This window comes from Rutidosis leptorrhynchoides, chromosome 10 (genome assembly GCF_046630445.1).
Source record: "Rutidosis leptorrhynchoides isolate AG116_Rl617_1_P2 chromosome 10, CSIRO_AGI_Rlap_v1, whole genome shotgun sequence".
Lineage (NCBI taxonomy): Eukaryota > Viridiplantae > Streptophyta > Magnoliopsida > Asterales > Asteraceae > Rutidosis > Rutidosis leptorrhynchoides.
The window spans coordinates 105,427,797-105,447,533 of NC_092342.1; the positions used below are offsets into that span (position 1 = coordinate 105,427,797).

The window sequence follows — 19,737 nt, forward strand, 5'->3', positions numbered from 1 at the left end:
TTGGGACCTTTTAAGCCATGATACAAAGACGTTGCATTCGAGTCATTGGAGTTCAATAGAGAATATAAATAAGTAAATGACAGATTAGGTCATTTGGATATTATGAAATGTTAGACGAAAATGTCAAATATTGATGTAATGATAGTTTGCCTTTTAAGAATAAATGCAACGTTTGTAAAATGTATCATATAGAGGTCAAGTACCTCGCAATGTTATCATATGTTATTGTATTCGTCCCTATGGATTGGGTCGGGTCGTCTCACTCGAAGTCTACCTTAAAAATTAGGCCGTGCTTTTTGTTTCTTTTAAGATCTTCGACTACTTCATTAGCAACTAACGCACCATCAAGAATATATCTACCCCCAAGAAACGCACTTTGTTCCATCCCTATAAGACGAGGTACCACTTTACGAATTCTCAAGGACAACATTTTCGCGATAATTTTATAATAACTGCATATAAGACTAATCGGACGATAATCACTAAAACTCAGCGGATCCGATTTCTTCGGAATAAGGGAAACAAAAGAAGCATTGCAACCCTTTGAAAACTCACCAAAAACCCAAAACCAGTTGATTGCACCTATCAAATCATCTTTGATTATGGACCAAAACTTTTTGAAAAAACCAAAGTTGAACCCATCCGGTCCCGGGGCCTTCGAACTACCACAACATTTGACCGATTCCCAAATTTCCTCTTCCGTGAAGTGAGCTTCTAAGAGCTCATTATCCGCTGATGAAATCGATTCAGAAAACAGCCCTTCAAGGCTTGGTCCATCCGAATTATGCACCTCGAAAATGCTCTTAAAATGGTTGAAAGCAACTTCTTTGATTGTATTAGGATTTTCACACCAAGACCCGTTAACATTAATCCCCCGGATGTTGTTTTTATTATATTTTCTCTTTAAGGAATTATGGAAATATTTTGAGTTTTCGTCTCCATCAGTCATCCATCGAACACGAGCTTTCTGCTTTAGCATCCCTGTCTTAATTTTTTCCTTTTCCATCCATGTTTTTCTCGAGGTTAGCCATTTAGCTCGCTCTTCATCATTCAAACAACCTACTTCAGCTTTCAATTCAAGATCCGTTACTACCTTTTTAACCGACTCAATCTCACTATCAAGCTTACCAAAGTGAACTTTACTCCATTCTTTAAGGTCACCTTTTAATCTTTTTAACTTGTTACGGAAAACGCAATCTTTCCGGTTACCCCCCATTGGACCAGACCAAGAATCGGCAATAACCTTGTCAATACCCTCAACCACGAACCAATCATCAAAGATTTTGAACGGTTTAGGCCCAAAATCTACCTCACCATCCGACAACGAAATAGGACAGTGGTCCGATACACTTCTATCTAAAGCCACCACTTTTAGATCGGTCCAAAGTTTAAGAAAGTCGTCTGAAACCAAGAATCTATCTAGCTTACTCATTTTCATCCCATCATCACTAACCCTAGTAAATTTCCTCCCACCCAAAGGAATGTCCACTAAACTATTTCTGTCAATGAACTCGTTAAACCTCTTAGCCCGATTATCATAAAATTCACAATTCAATCTTTCCGACTTATCTCTAACCTCGTTAAAGTCCCCACAAATGACCCACGACACACCATCAATACACAAAATCTTGTCCATCGAATCCCAAAATTTACATTTGTTAGCTTCATCATGCGGACCGTACACATTGACAATAATCGATTCATTACCCGACTTTTTCCATTTTCCCCGTATAGCAATAAAAAAGTCTCCAATTAACTCACTAGAAACCTCGAAGATGTTTTTATCCCAAATTAATAATTGTCCGCCCGACTTACCAACCATTTCTTTTTGAACATACCCACAATCAATAGAACCCCAAAGCCCGAATAACCAATTGTCGACTAGTTTATGACATTTCGTTTCTTGCAACGCTAGAATAGAGGGCCTTTCTACGAAACATAAGCTTTTAGCATCACCAAATTTACTTTCTTTCCCGGACCCGAACCCACGAATGTTTAAGGAGATAATCTTCATTAATAAACAGAAGATACGAACAGAGAAAAAGACACTTACATATCTTTCTTGGTCCATTTTAGACCAAGATTGGTGCCGAATTCCTCTACTCCAATACTGTTTTCCGATATCAATTGGCTCACCTCCTTTTTCTTGCTATTCCTAGACGACGATGACTTCTTACTCAATTTTGATCTTCTACTACCACATGTCACACAATTAATCCCACTTGGTTCCTCAACGCCTTTTCCTTTCCTACTCGATCTCTTCGCATGTAAAATTTTTGATGAAGCTTTCCAGTTGCCGATGGAATTCCAGCAGCAGTTGGATGAATCAGAAGCGTAAACAACCCCTTTACTTGCTTTTTTAGGCAAATAGTTGTTAGCGGTATCCATTAATTCTTTAACCATTTCCTTCATCTCATTAATTCTAACTTTCATTTCCTTTCCTTCATCATCCACAATTACTTTTTTGATAATCTCTTCAATTTCCGCCCTCTCAAAACACTCCAATTCGAGCCCAATCTTCCACACGTGACTCACATAACGCGTGTTCACCCATTGGTCTGCAATACTTGGTTGGCATATCATCGGAATCCCTTCTGAAATGCTCTCCAACGTTGAGTTCCAACCACAATGAGTTCAAAATCCACCAACCTCAAAATGGGCCAACACACCTTTTGTGGAGCCCATTTCACAATTAAACCCCGACCTCTAGTTTCCTCTACGAACCCCTCTGGCAAAAACTCAAGCCATTCATATCCACGTACTGAACCAGGCCTAACCACCCATAAAAACAACTGCTTGCTATTTGCTAGTCCCCACGCCATCTTAGTTAGCACATTCGCGTCCAAAGTAACTATGCTTCCAAAACTTATGTAGATCACAGATTTGGGCGCTTGATTATCTAGCCAGATTATGCAATTGGTGTCCTCTTTAAGAAAATTAGTATTTGGGCTTCGTGTCATTTTGTGTAGAGGCCCAACTGCAAAAATTGGAACCTGATAAAGATCGTGGATTTGAGTTAACGCTTTATGCTCAAGAAAGTTGATAGTGTTCCATATAATGGCCGATGGGTGTGAAAGTTGGGCAAAAATCTCACCCATTTCTCTCCAATCTTCTATGGGCAAGTTTGAGAATGGTAGATCTTTGTATCTTAGGGGATCATAATTAGGAACAATCTCCTGCATCACAAAATCTTTTCGCATAAAAGAAATTACCATCATTTTCATTCATATAGTCAGATCCGGGTAAACAGAAAGAAATATATGTTACATACTACCTAATAGAAAAGTGTCGAAGTTTTAAAATAATTGTTTATATTAAAAAATAAGTAATATGTATAATTAATTCTCAATTTTACTTATATTTATTATTTTTAATAAAATATTTTTAAAAATAATATAAATTCTGTAAAATTTACCTTATAATAATTTAAAGATAAAACTAACATTTAGAAAATATAAATTGTGCTAATGGACAAATAATCTCTTCAATGAGACTACAGAACAATACACATTACATATTATGAATATTACAATAAAAAATAGCTAACATTAAATATGAAGCTAGTTCAATTAATAATGTTGCAACTTAAACATTTTTCAGAAAATACAATTGACATTGTTCTAAAGTCCACTCATCTCATTTCATCTCATTGTAATTTCATTATATGAAACCAAAATGTTTTTTTTTTGAAACTCTTTCCCTTGTTTTTTAATACCTTTTATTCTTTTATCTATTTATAAAATTTAATTTATATGTGATTATTGATTTGTGATATATATATATATATATATATATATATATATATATATATATATATATATATATATATATATATATATATATATATATATATATATATATATATATATATATATATATTGTAAGACCCGGATATTTCGAATAATTATCTCGGGCGTAAAGTGTACGTAGCGAGTGTATTATATGTGTAAATATGTACATGAAGATGTTAGATGTATATATTGATAAATATACGTTATGTATATGGAGTACACGAGATATATATATACATGAGAATGTATACATGTATAAGTATATGCATGGTATGAAGGCGTGAGTAGTGTATGTAAGATATAGGACCGAACATGTTATCGTAGTTGTGTTTAAGTGTATATACGAAGCGAGTATGAAGGGTACGAGTCATGCTACGAGTCTTGGACTAGTTAACAGAAAATTGGACAAAATACATGTTGGTCTGCGCCGCGAGAATGCAAGCAAATCAAGATCAGGAGGGCACTTAATTAGTTCGAAGTTTTACCTTAAACACCGCGCCGCGGAGCACTGGGTCGCGCCGTGACCTGTCTGCATGTCTGATCCGTTTCAGCTTTTAAAAAGGGGATTTAGGGGCATTTTGGTCTTTTCGCGTCGTGACCAGCTCATAACCACCTAACCTTATCCCTTTATTTCATTTTATTTTCTCTTTTCTTTCTCTCTTTTCTCTCAAATCCTAAAACCTTCCTAGATTCAAAGTGTAAATTGGGTGTGAAGATTCGTGATTCGATCTTTGGAGCAAGAAGAAACGTTGTTCTCCTCGTTCTTAGCTACAAGTTGATACTAGTGGTAAGCCCAAACTCTGAATTTCGTTTTTGTGTTCATGTTTATATTTAGGACTTTTGATTGTATGATCTTGAGCAAAACCCCAGTAGTTGTTAAATTGAAGATTTGAACTAGTAAATGGTGAGGAAAACCATTTTAGTGGGTTTAGGGTTGGATGATGAAATTGGTGAGTTGGTAAACATGTTTAGGAGTTTAAATCACCAATTAACTTTTGTTGAAAGTGATTTGAAGTGTAAGTATGTAAAATGAGTGTTTTGACTCGATTTTAGGTCAAAATGGGATTTTATGTAAATGTCGAATTAAAATGCGTTCAAAGACTAAAAGAGGTGTATTTAGGTATTTCGAGAATGCGGGAAGTGGTCTCGTTAGTTTTGGACTTTCGAGTATCGTTAAAAGTGCAAAAAGGTGTAAATTACACTTTAGGTCAATTTGGGCGGGTCGTGAGTCCAAATGGGAGATTGGTTGATCAAACCTTGTTTAAAAGATGTTATTGGAACATAATCACAAGTTGATTGTGATTATGAGAAGTTCGGGCGAGATTTGACTTAGTCAAAGTTGGCCAAGTGTAATTAGTCGAAATTACACTTGTGATGTTTTAAGTTGAATAAGCTTAAGTTGTAGCTTATTTGTATGTATGATTTCCGTAGGTGATATACGTGTAGTCGGTGGAAGAAGTTCAAGTTTGCGAGTTACGCTTCTTCAAGTAATCGAGGTGAGTGGAATATTTATACATGTATGTATGTAGTTTATTTACTCGGGTGCGATGTGGGTCTTCGATGCCACATCGTGAGTATTATGTTGGTATGTGCCACAAGTCGGTGACTGATATTGCTCAAATTAGATATATCTTTAGTCGCAATATCGAGTCCTATTGATGTTCATTTCATATGAATGTATTGTATTTCCGTTTGTATTTTATATTATTGTAATCTAGTCTAAAGTCATTGTAAACTTGAAGAAACATTTAAGAAAATGGGTGATACTGCTCAGAGATCGAAACCAAGACAAGAAAATCCAAGAACAGTGAGGTGCGTTCAGCGCACCACTGAGGGTGCGCGCAGCGCACAATGTCATATTTTGATCAGAGGATTTCCCAAGCAAAACCAAAGTGCGCCAAGCAAAGTGCGCGTCGCGCACTACTGTGCGCTCAGCGCACCCCTTCGCGCACTTTACCAGCACAACAAATTTGAACGTGCGATGTCGAGCTGTAAAGCAAAAGGGTAGTAGGTGAACTGTGTGCACAGCGCACTCTCTTTGGTGCGCTTGGCGCACCCCACTTTCCAGCTACTGTTCAGCCTATTTAATTCCATATCCAGCTTCATTTCAGAGGGTACCAGTTTCTTTTTCTGTTCTGAGACTAAAACATACGAATCAAAGTAATTCTTGGGCTTATCAAAGTGCATCTATGTACTCAAATCATTGAAGAATCGAGGATCATTCAAGAGCTTCATCCAAGATTACTCCTAAAAGGTCAATCTTGTATTATAATGAATTCTATCTTTGTTACTGTTTTGTTTAAGTTTTCAAGCATGATTGTTGGCTAATTCCATAATGTTTGTCTAGATTAATAACCAAGGTATTGGATGTAAACTTATTGATTGTATGTATTATGTGTGATAGTTTTAAGCTTGAATCAAGAACATGCTTATTGATGTTAAAATCATTTGTATCTAGTTAATTGATATGTTGTTGATAAAGAGAACTCTTGTTGATTTATCATATTGATTTACAACCAACTTGTCTTAGATTGATTGTTTACTAAACCGGACCAAGGGGGTAAATTAGATTCAAATGATTAGACGATATAGGGATGAATTGTATGCAACGAACGCTTGTACAATTATTGATAACTATGAACATAGAAGTCAAGTTTCAAGACTTAGAACTAGCTAAGTTATCTGATTACAAATACAAGAACTATAGTGAAAAGGGAACCCTTGATCTTGTAATTGTGTTTGCATATTTACTAAAGAGAACTCTTGGTGAATTTAATAGGTAACTTACACACAAAATCATTCAATCGGGCCTTAATATCAAAACTTACATCTAATACCGAGGGTAAAAGATCTCGATGAACATTTCGTCTCTTTGATCTAAATCAAACTATCTTACTTGCTTTATTTACAATTGTTTAAAACCAAAAATACCAAAAACATTTCTTTTACTTGTAAACTAGAACTTGTCTTGATTAGCCCATCGTTAAAAGGCAAAAACAAATTATCTTGTACCTTTAGTTTCATTTACTTAGTTAATCATAATATAGTTTATAATTATAGTTTGACTCATACAACTGTCCTTGGAACGATGCACAGACTAAACCATTATCTATACTACTACACGATCGGGTACACTGCCCGTAGTTGTGTAATAGTTCTAATAACCGGTATTTTTCCTAATATAAATTATAAGACACGATTTGCACATCAAGTTTTTGGCGCCGCTGCCGGGGACAGTTTTGTATCAAAATAGAATTATTAACTAATTTGTGATTAAGTAGTTTCTTAATTCTTTTAAATTATTAATAGTCTTTGATTTTTAAACTTATAGAATCGGTGCGTTTAATAGTTTTGTTAGTTGTGTGATTGACAGATTTTAGGTTGCATATGCCACATACCCGAAATTCAGATTCTCCGCTACTTACACCACTTACGGAACCAGACAGAAAGCTTGGAAGAATACCAAAAGAAGTACTTGAAGTTTTTGAATCTTCATCAAAACAAGAAAGCTTTTATTCAGAATCATCAAGTACAACCAAGCCACGTTATTTAAAAGGAGAACCCACTGATCCACCAATTTTTGAAATGGCGGATGAAATTCCAAAACCATCGATGGCGGCCAAAATGAGGGCCACCCGAACCGGTCAGGGCAGCGCAATTACTCCGCCCACGGGTGAGGCAAGATTTGAAATAAAAGGACCTATTCTCCAGATGATAAACAGCAAATGCCAATTTGGTGGGGGACCAAATGAAGATCCTAATGAGCATATTTGTCTTTTTCAAGAGATATGTCTTCTATTCAAGCTTCAAGCGGACACCGATCAAGCCATATTTTTAAGACTTTTCTCTTGGACACTCCACGGGGAAGCACGAAGTTGGTTAGATTCTTTGCTCGAGAGTACAATTGACACTTGGGATGGTATGTTAGAAAAATTTCTAAAAAAATTCTTTCCAACTTCCAAGTCCGCAAGACTCCAACAAGAAATAACACAATTTTGTCAAAAGACGTTGGAAACCTTGTATGAAGCTTGGAATTGATTTTCAAAGATGTTAAGAGGTTGTCCAAACCATGGTTTGGATACCTTCCAAAAGGTTCAAATCTTTTACAAGGGTTGTGATGTTACAACCCAAATTTCCATTGATCAAGCAGCAGGAGGTTTACTCATGGACAAAACTGAGCAAGACGTTTATGAGATAATCGAAAAGCAAGTCGAATATTCTCATGAATGGCATTAAGAAAGACCCATGACCCGTCATGCTCAAGTCTCAAGCACCGGTGCTTATGATGACATTGGTTTCGCTTAGCGTGAAGATAGATGGTGTTGCTTGAAACATGGAAAAGATCACCAAGGAAATCCATGGAATGAAGGTGGGGTGTGAATACTGTGGTGGCTTACATTTAGGAAAAGATTGTGATGCAGGTTTAACGATGGCCCAGAAAGAAAAAATGGCTTTCATAAGCCAAAGGAACAATAATCAATTTCAAGGACGGGCCCAATTCAACCGAAACTTCAATAACCCTTACAACCCTCAAGGCCAAAATTCCAATTTCCAGCAAGGGTCAAGTAGTGGGTTCCAACAACAAACTTCGGGTTTTTATCAAAAACCCCAACATGAAGAGAAAAAGTCAAATATGGAGAGTTTGTTGGAGAAGTTAATTGCATCGCAAACTCAACTTGTCACCAATATAAGCCAAACGAATGAGAAGAATGAGCAACAATTTAGAAACCAACAATCTTCCATTCAAGTATTGGAACAACAAATGAGTAATCTTGCTAAATTGTTAAGCGAAAGAAAACCGGGGGAATTGCCAAGCAACACGCAATCTAATCCCCGAAACGAGCAAGTAAAAGCTATCACCACCCGAAGTGGGGTAACCTATGATCCACAAGGATGCCAGAAGTCTCTGACTTTCATGTTCCATTAACGAAAGAGAATGTACCAGGTAGTGTGAATGAACCGGAGAAAGATAAGGAGCCAGAAAATGTGGTTGAAGGTGTTGACAAAGAGCACATGGAAAGTCAAGAAGACACGGTGCGAGTCAAACTGGTTGTTAAAGTGTATCAACCACCGCTCCCATTCCCAAGAAAACAAAGATTGGAGAAGCTCGAGGAAGAGAAGTCATGATTCATGGAGCTCATCACGAAAGTTAACGTAAATTTACCTTTTATTGATGTTATTGCAGGTATGCCTAAATATGCTCGATTCTTGAAGGACATGCTCACCAACTGCAAGAAGATGGAAAGAGTTCCATTGGTCACTTTAAATGCTAGATGTTCAGCACTGGTGTCCAACACACTTCCCGAAAAGCTTCAAGATCCGAGTTGTTTCACTATTCCTTGTTTAATGGGTGACCTTGATTGTATGAGGGAATTACCCGATTTGGGGGCTAGTATCAATTTGATTCCCTATTCAATTTACCTTAAATTAGCCCCTGGGGAACTCAAAACCACACGAATGGCTATTCAACTAGCTGATCGCTCTATAAAATTCCCTCGAGGAATAATAGAGAATATGTTAGTTAAGACCGGAAATCTGATTTTTCCGGCAGACTTTGTGGTTTTAGACATGGAAGTTGATGACAGAATACCAATTATTTTGAGTCGATCATTTTTAAATACTGCTAGATGTGTCATTGATGTTTATGATCAGCAGTTGACCCTTAGAATTGGTAAAGCCAGAGCGACTTTTGCAATTGACAAGTCATTAAAATATTCTGAATCTTCAGATGATACTTGTTATTTTATGCAAAGCATAGATTCGCATTATGAGTTCTTTCAGGAATTTCCCGAATCGGATGAAACAGGTGTATACGATTTTGCAAGTGGAGATGAAGAACTTTCTGTTGAAGAAATGGATGTGGTGGCCACTTTGATGGCAAATGGGTATGAACCAACTGAGGAAGAGTTAGAACAACTGAATAAGGATAGCGATTACCAGAGTAAGCCCTCAATTGAGGAACCTCCAATTTTGGAGCTTAAGCCACTCCCTGATCATCTTGAGTACGCTTTCCTTCAGGAGGATTCGAAGCTTCCGGTAATTATTTCCTCACTCCTTTCTAAACATGAAAAAGAACGTCTTGTTTCCTTGTTACAGGCCCACAAACTGGCTATTGCATGGAAAATTCATGATATAAAAGGAATTAGTCCTTCTTATTGCACTTACAAGATCTTAATGGAAGAAAATTCCAAACCAGTGGTGCAACGTCAAAGGAGGCTAAATCCTCATATGTAAGATGTTGTTAAGAAGAAGATCATTAAATTGCTAGATGCAGGTCTAATCTACCCAATCTCAGACAGTTCGTGGATAAGCCCGTCTATTGTGTTCCTAAAAAGGGTGGCATAACTGTTACCACAAATGATAAGGACGAGCTTATCACAACACGAACTGTGACCGGGTGGCGAGTTTGTATAGATTATCATAAGTTAAACGATGCCACAAGAAAAGACCATTTTCCGCTACCATTCATTGATCAAATGTTAGAGAGACTAGTGGGAAATAGCTTTTATTGTTTCCTAGATGGTTTTTCGGGGTACTTTCAAGTTCTCATCTCCCCCGAGGACCAAGAAAAGACTACCTTCACGTGTCCCTATGGCACCTTTTCATACCGTCGAATGCCCTTTGGTCTATGTAATGCACCAGCAGCATTCCAAAGGTGCATGATGGCTATTTTCCACGATATGATTGAAGATTGCATGGAAGTGTTCATGGATAACTTTTCAGTTTTCGGTGACACTTTCGATTCATGCCTTCTAAATTTGGAAAAAATGCTTATATGGTGTGAGAAATCGAACTTAATGCTTAATTGGGAAAAATGCCACTTTATGGTTAAAGAAGGCATCGTCTTAGGGCACAAAATCTCAATTGTTGGTATTCAGGGGGATCCAGCAAAGGTTGACGTCATTGCCAACCTTCCACCTCCTTCAAATGTGAAGGGTGTGAGAAGTTTTCTCGGGCATGTCGGGTTTTACCGGCGATTCATTCAAGATTTTTCAAAAATTGCAACGCCATTGAATAAACTTCTCGAAAAAGATGCACCCTTTGTTTTCACGAGTGAATGCACTAAGGCATTCAAGATCTTAAAACAAAAACTTGTTAACGCACCAATAATTATAGCTCCAAATTGGTCATTACCATTCGAGCTAATGTGCGATGCATCGGATTTTGCAGTTGGTTCAGTTTTGGGCCAACGGGTTGAGAAACATTTTCAACCCATTTATTATGCAAGCAAGAATTTACAAGGAGCCCAATTGAACTACACAACAATGGAAAAAGAGCTACTTGCTATCGTCATTTCTTTTGACAAATTCTGATCATATCTTGTCCTATCGAAGACAATTGTCTTCACCGATCATTCGGCATTGAAATACCTTTTCTCTAAACCGGATGTCAAACCTCGATTGCTAAGATGGGTCTTGCTCTTGCAAGAATTTGATATCGAGATCCGGGACAAGAAAGGTGCCGAAAATCTCGCGACTGACCATCTTTCTAGACTTTAAAATCCTAATCTTGAAGTACTCCATGAATCGAGTATTAAAGATGATTTTCCCGGTGAATACCTCATGCAAGTAGAGAAGGTGGAAGACCCGTGGTATGTTGATTTCGCCAATTACATTGTTGGGGGTACCTAGAAACTGGTTGGTCACATCAGAAAAGGAAGAAATTCTTTAGTGACCTAAAATACTATTTTTGGGAAGACCCTTATTGTAACATCCTGGTGGCGGGCCTGGGTGAAATTACCTTTTTGTCCGTTTAGTATTTTAAAAGTGTGTTTTAGTGAAATAATTAATTATCAAGTGCTTTTAATTAATTATTAGTCCAGTGCGTGCGTTTTATGACAAGGGTCACATAAATTATTTATTTATTAAATTTGGACTTCGTTTGGGCTACCGAATGAAGTGTGTTACATTTCAGTAAACAGGTAAATACCCGTGTGTTATCGGGTATGGGATTAAATACCTTTTTATAACTCAAAACCGCCCCACACCCTTGTTTATTTTACTGTTCGTGGTCTTCTTTCCCTTTCCTTGTTTCTATCTATCAAAACACACACACATACATGAACTTTAATCTCTTAAATTTTGAAGATGATGAAGTCAATTGCAATCTTTATTTTGTAGTTGTTCCTTCCCTTCCCCTCTCGTTTTCTCGGTCACGAACCCATCACCACCACTATAAAACCCTAGCTTTTTATTGATGATGATGGTGATGAAATTGAAAGCTCCATTTATGTTTTCTTGCTTCTCTAACAAGGTTTGTCTTCTTTTTTGTGATTCTTTTATATTAATTTAGGGTTTATGATTAGTTTTATAAAATGATATAAGTAGTGCTTAATTCTTTGATTTTGGTGATAAAATTACTTGTTAAATGCTAGATTGGTGTTAGATAATTATTATTGATTGTATGTACACTTGTATTTGGCCTTAAATTGCAAGAAATATCAAATTTGGGGGTGCACCATGGGGTGGACAGCAGCTAAAAGCTGCTGTTGCTGCTGTTCGGTGGGCTGCCACCACGGCTGCTGGCGGTAGCTGGTGGCCAGTGGTGGTGGTTGGCGGCCGGTGGTGGTGGTTTGCGTTTTCTTTTGGTGCATGAGGTGGTTTGGTTGCCCGTTTGGTCCCTAACTCGTTTGAATGAGATTGTTACTTTGTTTTTTTCCCATTTAAGCTTGTAACCCGTTTGTTAGTTTGGAACTTGGAATTAATTTGTAATTGTGTTATTTATGTCATTCGGACCTCCCGTTTAGTCTTTGACCCAATTATTTGAATTGTTTGAATTTTGGGTTACTTGTTTGTACCATGACCCGTTTGTGTAAGATTTTGTTGGTTTGTATCGCACATTTGGACTTTGACCCATTTTGGTGTTATTAAATGAATATAAGTGTCTGTATATGATTAAGTACACCTATAAGGTATTGTTTACCTTTGGCTTGTGTCCGTTTAACCCGCGAACCGTTTGTATGATATTGTGTTAATTTGTTTGACCATATGAACTTTTTGACCCGTTTGTATAGATTTGGGGACTTTTAGTATAAATGAAATATTGGGTCGAAATAAATATAATGGTATGCGCTTACGAGATCGTGTGATTATTAGTGTAAAAATGAATTATGGCATATGTTATATATTGTGTGAAAGGGTGACGACCCGCTTGTTTGGCCATGTTTAGTGTATGTATATATAAGTGCATATATAAGTGTATGTATATATATATTCTTGTATATATATGTGTGTATGATCGTGGACTTGTTTATTGACCAAAAAACTGCTCGAAACTCAATTTTTGTGGGTGAATCCGAGAGGGACAGCAGCGTAGCTGCTGCTACTGTTTTTGCTGCTGCGCGCGGGCTGTTTCTGCAGCATTTTTGCAGCTGGAGCTGCTGTTAGCTGCTGTTTGCAGCCTTTATGCTGCTGCTCTGCTGCGCTTCGCCCACCGTAGCGCGCGTTGGCTTGGCGTGGTTGCACCCCGATGACCCGTACACTTGTTCTATGCTTCATGTGTTGATTTATTTGCCCGTTTGACCCCATTTGACCCTTTTGGACTATATTGAGTCAATATAGGTATTTGTTGGTTTTATTACGTCCACGATGTCGTGTCAAGTGTATATGCATGATGTGTTGAGATTTATATATGTAGTGTTATGTGGTCACACACACACACACACACACACACACACACACATATATACATATATTGTTAAGATGTGTCGTAATTTGTATATACATGTTTATATATAGAGGATATATATATATATATATATGTATATATATATATATATATATATATATATATATATATATATATATATATATATAGTGTAATATTGTTAGTAAATGTGATGTGATTTACTAACTTGTTCAGTATTTGTCCTCAGGTGATACAGACGAGGAGAAGACTCGGTGACATTAGACTACCAAGTTTAGCTGACAATCGGTGAGTGTGTCTATATAAGGATAGAGTTTGAGTAGCAAGCCGCGCTACTGTCGTTTACTCTATTTTATTAGACTGTGGTTATATCTGATTACCATGATTAGATATCTGATTGCCATGTTTAGATAATGGTTAACATGTTTGTGACTTATTACATGTTGATGATATTGTGTGATATTATGTGCACTGTGTTTGACGCCAGCCGGGCCTGGGGAGGCTGGGGACTCATAACCAAGCCTAGGGAGGTTAGAGTCCGTATGAGGTCAACCGAGCCTGGGGAGGTTGGGTCCAAAGGCTACTGATTGTGGAGTATAGTTTGAATGACGCATCCCCTGCGTCCGAATGACTATACTGTGAATCGAGTAGCGAGGACTATCGGTAGACTCTAGCCCGATCAACTAGGAGTCGTGTGCTCGTACAAGCCGCTGATCCTCATATTGTCGTTGTCTTTGTTTGTATGCTGTTAGGACGTTAGCATACTTTTATATGGTTGCGGGATTGATGCTTAGACTTGATCCCTTAGATAGATTCTATTCACTTAGCAGTTGTGCTAATCCCCCCACATTTCCACCCTTTGCAGGTTAAGTTCTGTTGTATGTTAGATATCAGGGTGAAGATGAGATGCTGGAAGATATGTTTGACAAGTCAAAACTCTGATGTCGCGTCTTTTGTTACTAGTGCCGTTGTTTTAATGTAACACCCAGTTTTTAATATATGTAATTGTGACGACCCGGAAATTTCCGACCAAATTAAAACTTAATCTTTATATGTTCCAACACAATAAGCAAAGCCTGTAATGTTGAGTCTCGAAATGTTTGAACTATTTATATAGATTCATTTAACCTGTGACTATTTCCGACGATTCACGAACAATTGTGTGTAAATAAATATGTAAATATATATACATATATAAATATAAGAGTGCATATTAAGTTGTATTAATAAAATACAAAATAATCATTTGAATTGAAAATGTAAAATAATGTACAAGATAATTAAGATTAAAATTTATTTATGATTTAAACGAATTCTTATTTTTATTTATTATCATTTTTATGATATTATTTTGTTATTTTATTAGAATTATTATTAATATTATTAGGGTATTTACTATTAATATTTATTAAAAATAAAAATAGGGAATCCCATTCTGTTAGAAGTAACTATCAATTTTTTTTCTTTTTCTTCACATGAAAATAATTTACGTACTTCATGTCTCCAGTTTGTTACAAGTCTACTTCACAAATCAATTGGAAATCAATTTAACTGTTAAATCATGTACCTAATCACTCTATATAAGTTACAAACTGCAATTTGAGTTGAAAACAAAGAAAACCCAGAAAATAAGCTCGACACTCTGTACATTCATCTTTTTCACCATATTTTGATTTAGAACAAATTTTCAAAATGTAATAATGCAGTCATGTTAGGAATCGTCTATCTAAACTATCTGTAAGTTTTCAATCCTCAATTCTTTCTATTAATTTCTAATTTGAGAGTCAAAGTTTTGGTTTTCAAAGTCAACTAAGTGTTCTTGAATCAAATTCGAGTTTGTTTTGATATCTCCAGTTAATTTGATGATCCATAAAAATTATAGGAATGATTTGCAACACAATTCATGTTGTAATCATAACCTATAACACTCTTAATCTAAAAATCAATTTTTGAGTTCTTGAGTTCTTCACAGTGATATACACTAACGTGAATTCGAAACAAATTTCAAAAACTAAAAATGTAGAGTTGTTAGGAATCATTTACTTAAACTTCCTGCAAAATCTCAAGTTCCAATTCTTGATAACGAATTCGAATTTGCGAGTCACAGTTAAATTGTCAAAAGTCAACTGTTTTGTTCTTGGAGAAATTAGACCTTGTTTTGATGTTTTAAGTTCAATTGACGATTTCAATAGTTTTTAGGAATGATTTGAAACATGTTTCATGTTGTAAAGATTGTCCAAAACGAACTCAAAATTGAAAACAAATTTTATTTTTTTCTTGGCTACCAGCAAGCAGTAGGATTTTTTTTGTTTTTTTCCTCATTTTTTTTATATCATGAACACATTTTTATTTTTTGTTTCATGTTTGTTTAGAAGTCCTAAAACTATTTTGATGATTGACTATTAAGAATGAAGTTGTTTGATTGTTTAGATTTTGGTGAAGAAGATGAAGTGGGTTGAAACATGTAATAGATAAGTATTTGGGTTTGTATTATAAATCAGAAAAACTGAAATGGAGGAATGGTTAAGGGTGTTGATGAGTGAGCGAGAGGTCTCGGGTTCGAGCCCGGCTTGGTGCAATTTTTTTAAAACTGACTCCTAAGGTAGTTTTATACTTTTAAAAATTATTATTATTATTAATATTATTATTATTATCCTTAGGTATTTCTACAATTATTAATTTTACAAAACAAAAGATATATATATAATATATTATTACATAAAATATACTAATATTACATAAAATTATGTTTCAGCTAATATTATTGATATAACATTAATTAAATATCAAATAAGTATCATAATATATTATAAGAATAATTAATACATAACAAATATATAAACTTAATTGATTTATACTATAATGTGTTAATACTTGATATAAGTTCGTGAATCCGAGGCCAACCCAGCATTGTTCAATGTCGTCATATGTATTTTTACTACAAAATACAGTATTGTGAGTTTCATTTACCTTTTTACCCTTTATATTTTTGGGCTGAGAATACATGCGCAACTTTTATAACTGTTTTACGAAATAGACACAAGTAATCGAAATTACGTTCTATGGTTGAATGATCGAAACTGAATATGCCCCTTTTTATTAAGTCTGGTAATCTAAGAATTAGGGAACAGACACCCTAATTGACGCGAACTCTAAAGATAGATCTATCGGGCCCAACAAGCCCCATCCAAAGTACCGGATGCTTTAGTACTTCGAAATTTATATCATGTCCGAAGGAGGATCCCGGAATGATGGGGATATTCTTATATGCATATTGTGAATGTCGGTTACCAGGTGTTCAATCCATATGAATGATATTTTTGTCTCTATGCATGGGACGTATGATTATGAGAAATGGAAGTATGAAATCTTGTGGTCTATTAAAATTATGAAATGATTCTTTATGATAAACTAATGAACTCACCAACCTTTTAGTTGACACTTTAAAGCATGTTTATTCTCAGGTACGAAAGAAATCTTCCGCTGTGCATTTGCTCATATTAGAGATATTACTTGGAGTCATTCATGACATATTTCAAAAGATGTTGCATTCGAGTCGTTGAGTTCATCAAGATTATTATTAAGTCAATTATATTTGGATATATTATGAAATGCTTTACATGCCTGTCAACTGTCGATGTAACGAAAGTTTGTCTTTTAAAAACGAATGCAATGTTTGTAAAATTTATCATATAGAGGTCAATTACCTCGCGATGTAATCAACTGTTGTGAATCGTTTGTAATCGATATGGACTTCGTCTGGATGGATTAGGACGGGTCTCTACAGTTGGTATCAGAGCTGTGGTCTTAGCGAACCAGGTCTTGAATTAGCGTGCCTAACTGATAGTCGTTAGGATGCATTAGTGAGTCTGGACTTCGACCGTGTCTGCATGTCAAAAGTTTTGCTTATCATTTTTATCGGAAAACATCTGCTTATCATCCTTAGGAAATTACCTACTCATTATTCTTAGTCTAGACACATTTTACTGCATTGACTGCATGAATAGTGTACAGACAAAATTCATATCTTAGCGTATCTGACAATTCATATCTTAGTGTATCTGTTACTGTAGACCTTGCCTGATATCTCGTAAATTTCTCCTTAATTTAAGGGATCCTGGTACTATATATACCTATGCAAATTATGCATTGAGAATACCATCTAACTATCAATTGATGCAACTAAACTCTTCATACCAAAAATCTTTCCTGAGATCGTTTAAGATGGCCTCTACGAATCGACCAAGTTCCTCTGACTCCAAAGACAGCGTGACAGGAGCACACCAACCAATCAACTACCGTGATTACTGGAGAAAATGGGGATGGGTTCGCGACATACTCACCCTATGGAGAAAGGAAGAAGGTACTCCATATCATGAATCAAATCTACCACCTAACCTTGGAGTACTTGACCCGCTCACCGGCGAACCCGTTCGCAATACCGTTTATACCCTATTTGCAAGAATTTTTCGTCTTGAAACTACCATTAATGGAACTAGAGAAGATATCCGACCTCTACCTCACATTGATAAACAACTCGGGTTAGTAGAAGAAGTTAGAGAACTCCGAGCTCGCGTATTAACTTTAGAGAGCACGGTATACAATTTGCAATCATCAACAGTATCACCAACACCAGTAACATCACCAGCCTTAGCACCAATGGCACCAGTACCACCAACAACCCAAGTTTCAACAATCCATGCCTCAACATCTCATTCTGTACCTCGAGTATAATTATCGTTCCACAAATCATTCTACATCATTTATATTCGTTCGACATGACGATTATGTAAACTCTAATGTTTCAGAGATTATGTATCATAGTTCTAATCGTAAATCTGATGAGTTTAATATCACATTGACTCATTAAATCCATAATTACATCTGAAGAAAATATATATGTAAATATATTTTCATAAAGATTGTGATTAAAAATTCTTTCGTACAAACTGTTAATGGTAAAAATATTTTAACGGGTAGGTAATACCCGAGAAATATTTAAGATTTCACATTAATAAGTTACATTGTACAGTCTTCGAATCTGATTCAACGGTCGATTACCATCCTACCTACATCTATCGATATACGAATCCGTTCACCACAGAATAACCATTTTCATTCAAATTCAATTTCATATTTAGATTTTTACTTACCAGAATCCAACAAGTGGCATAATGAAGAAATAATGAACACAATAAAAATTGATTAGAAACAGACTAATTAACAATATGTAATTTTGTTAAGAAACCATGCTAACTGTTCCAGCTAACTGTTCCTAGCTAACTGATTACATTCTATTTATCGCATTTTATTTATTGCAATTTAATTATCGCAATTTACATTCCCGCAATTTTATTTATTGTCATCTAGTTTCTGTTATTTACTTTACGCACTTTAGTTATCGTTATTTAATTCCTGTTATTTATTTTACACACTTTAAATATCGGGACACGTATACAAGGTTTTGACATATCATATCGATGCATCTATATATATTATTTGGAATCACCATAGACACTCTATATGCAGTAATGATCGAGTTCTCTATACAGGGTTGAGGTTGATTCTATAATAATATATATACTTTGAGTTGTGATCGAGTCTGAGACATGTACACGGGTCCCGATACGTATTAAATTAATTCGGATATTATATATTAAGCTATATATGTATTATCGGACTGTTAATTGTGGACTATCAAATATGGACTGTCGACATTGGATAATTAAAATGAATTAAAATATTGATTATAACATATGAAACTAAACATATCTTCAACTTTGCCACTTGATCTCATCTTAAACCTCATCTGTATCTTGACGATTACAATCTGCGTTCAAACCTTTCATGATTCTTGAAAACACCTCAATCGATAGGATGAATCAACCGCACTTCATCTACGGAAGGAAAGGTTTATGCATATAGTTATGCACCTGAGAAACTCTCGGCAACTGAGTAAAAGTTTAACACGTAGCCGCATCAGATCCTTTGGCATTTATTAGCAAAAATAACTTTCCGATCCCTTTTCAAAGTAGCCAATTTTGTCACAGCTCCAGCAAGTCAACTTCGACTTTTCATTCGAAGTATCCTTACTATAATCCTGATATATACAATTACCCTTTTTATAACGGAGAATTCTTTTATATTCCACCATATTACCAGAAGACGTACCAGCAGCCTCGTTGTTTTTTTTGGCTTAAATCTCTCTGACAAATCATTATATTTATTCATTGAAACCCTATCATATACTCATCCGCATCTTGTAACGAGAACTGCCATACCAATTACCGGGAATCAGCAA

At 35.8% G+C, this 19,737-nt stretch overlaps 1 non-coding gene and 1 pseudogene across 1 annotated transcript; both read right to left on the reverse strand.

Annotated features, from left to right (window-relative positions):
* Positions 1–2,049: 2,049 nt before the first annotated feature.
* Positions 2,050–19,737, reverse strand: part of LOC139870519 (UDP-glycosyltransferase 76H1-like) — a 56,299-nt pseudogene continuing 38,611 nt past the window's right edge.
* On the reverse strand, positions 7,761–7,867 carry LOC139873942 (small nucleolar RNA R71). Its single transcript, XR_011767652.1, has one exon. It is a non-coding gene; the product is annotated as a small nucleolar RNA R71 (small nucleolar RNA).